At 49.2% G+C, this 2,711-nt stretch overlaps 1 long non-coding RNA gene across 1 annotated transcript; it reads left to right on the top strand.

Moving 5' to 3' along the window:
- The first annotated feature begins 753 nt into the window (after positions 1–753).
- Positions 754–1,510, top strand: LOC136753662 (uncharacterized). Its single transcript, XR_010817449.1, has 3 exons — positions 754–906; positions 1,015–1,118; positions 1,351–1,510. It is a non-coding gene; the product is annotated as an uncharacterized LOC136753662 (long non-coding RNA).
- The last annotated feature ends 1,201 nt before the right edge of the window (positions 1,511–2,711 follow it).

Below are 2,711 nucleotides of genomic sequence, written 5' to 3'. Positions count from 1 at the left end.
CAATAGTACGGCAATACTCTGTTCAGAACTAAAAATGCAGCGCTTACTGGACATTTTCCAGTACTCTGGATTTCTGTGATCTTCAACCAAATGCCCAACAACGTTTTCGTTTTCCTTTGAATCAGCATGTCTTCATTATTTCCCTGCTGCTTTCGAAACTAGGTTCAGCTTGAAATGAGAACCAGAATGCCTTACTGATAGTTGAATATAGGTGGTGCTGTTTTTCTTTTTCATTCTTCACTTCTTTTCTCTTCTTTTCTCAGGTTTGATCAACCCAATACTCTGCCCAGCTGGTTTCTACTGCCCCCCTGGAACGTCAACTGCCAGTCAGTTTCCCTGTCCCGTGGGCAGCTTTGGAAACCACTCTGGACTGGCAGAGGTCTCCATGTGCGCTCCCTGTGACCCTGGGATGTACTGCAAAGGCACAGGTACGACCGCAGGGGAATGTAATGTGTTTATCATTTTTCGTCTGACACCTTGTCTTTTATTCTAGGCATAACTCAACACAATCCTTTTGTACAATCCAGTGTTGTGATGAAACTAGCTTGTTTACCAACGAGACATATTTTGTTACTCAAATAAACATGTGGCATAAGAAACTGCAATTCTAGAGAGAAAAGTGCACATGTGATCTACGGAGTCCAAGAGAATCATTTATGTTGTGTAATCAGCTGTATGCAAGAAGAGAAGACACTTTCTGGTGTGCGGGTGTGTATCTGTTTATTACGCGGTTTGTATTTAAGGTAACCGGAGCCCCACTGGCCAGTGCGCTGCTGGGTTCTTCTGCTCTGGGGGCTCCTCCCAGCCCTCGCCCTCTGATGGAGAGACTGGAGGCAGCTGTCCTCCTGGCTCCTACTGTCCTGTGGGCAGCAGCACACCCCTGCCCTGCCCCAGAGGCACCTTCAGGTACTGCCCAGCAAACAATCAAACACTGGATTAGTACAAGACAGTCATAAACTCACTAATTTTGTGTATTTCTGCTTTCTCCGCCGTGTGGTGTGTTTGTCTTTCCAGTGAGAAGTCGGGGCTGGCGGACTCCTCACAGTGTCAGCCCTGCAGACCCGGCTTCTTCTGCGCTCAGCCGGGGCAGATTGTGGTTTCAGGGCCTTGTCTCGCAGGTAACCCGTGACTGATGCTGATCTCTGAATCGCTCATATCTTCTTTCATAGTGAGGTGACTAATCCCGTCCCTCAACCTGTCTTAATTATTCATACAGTGCCTTTCAAGGCAACAGCGATGTATAGTAGATCATAAAGAGATCACACTGCACTACAGATACAGTCCACAGAACGTTTATTATCATCTACTGTCAAACTAAATCTTACAACTGCAGTTTTTTCGATATGTTAGGTTTCTACTGCCTGGAAGGCTCTGCGAGTGCCACCCCTGGCTCAGATGAATTTGGGGGTCCGTGCAGCCCAGGGCACTACTGTGAGAGTGGCAGTGCTGTCCCTGTGCCCTGTCCGATGGGGACGCATCGCAGAGAAAGTGGGGGAAGAGCAAGACATAGCTGTACACTTTGTCCTGCAGGTAGTGGGTAAACACCTTGCGTCCCTTGTAGTTCTTCTACCTATCTTTAGCACTGTTTACCTTTCCTTGAGCAGGGTGGTGTAGGTTGATGAAGGTCTCCTGTATCTGATCTCCAGGCTGGTACCAGACTCTGGAGGGGCAGGCAGCGTGTGAGGCCTGCCCCCCGGGGTTTTTCTGCAGCCCTGTTACTCAGGAGCACGAGAGAGCTGTCACCCCTCTGCCCTGCCCTGCCGGGTACTTCTGCCCCAAAGAGACAACGTTTAGCACCAGCAACCCCTGCCCCAAGGGCACATACAGCAGGACCCTGGGCCTAAGCACCGCTGGTATGCCTTTATTTGTTGTCCTGGTTTGCACTTCCCTCAGTTTACAGTGACTCTTTGTCTGAGATCACCCCATACCTAACCACAGCTCCTAAAGATGAAATCACACTCTTATTCAGGTCAGAGAAAAGGGAACTGAAATCAATGACAGCAGGACTCCATTTCCTTAAAGGCTTATATTTATTTATGTTACTACTTTCGTTACAAATAGTTAATTGAAGATCTTTTTCTGTTGCTGAAATCGAAACTTAACTCATGATAACGGTAGTAGTAGATGAGTGCAAGCTCTCCAAAATGGAGAAGTTCTCTCCTGAAAGATGTGCTGTTTGTTGCGGGGGCAGGTCAGTGCTCACTCTGTCCAGAGGGGTATTTCTGTGGCTCTGAAGGCCTGGCCGAGCCCACCGGGCCCTGCGCTGCAGGATTCCACTGCATTGTGGGTGCCTGGAGGCCCAACCCTACAGACAACATCACGGGGAGGACCTGTCCCAGAGGAATGTACTGCCAGCAAGGACTTGTGTCAGGTACAACACTCCTGAGGGAAATGTGAACACTTTTAACATTCACTTTTAACAGGGGCCCTCAGAAATTGTGAGTAAATGTTGGCAGAGTAATTCAGTGGATAATTAGGGCTGATGCACTGTGTTAAAGAGATGCTGTTTTTATAGGCAACTGCTCCAGTGGATACTCCTGTGACTGGGGCTCCAGTAGCCCCGAACAGAGCCTGTGTCCAGCGGGGTTTTATTGTCCAAAAGGGACAGAGACTCCCCTGCCCTGTGACCCCGGGACATTCAGCTCAGCCTCTGGGAACAAACAGCGGTCTGACTGCACCCCCTGTCCTTCAGGGCAGTTCTGTCCAGGTGG

Source organism: Amia ocellicauda, chromosome 1 (genome assembly GCF_036373705.1).
Source record: "Amia ocellicauda isolate fAmiCal2 chromosome 1, fAmiCal2.hap1, whole genome shotgun sequence".
Taxonomy (NCBI): domain Eukaryota; kingdom Metazoa; phylum Chordata; class Actinopteri; order Amiiformes; family Amiidae; genus Amia; species Amia ocellicauda.
Note: the sequence above shows the minus strand (reverse complement) of the source record. Positions and strands in the feature narration are given on the sequence as shown.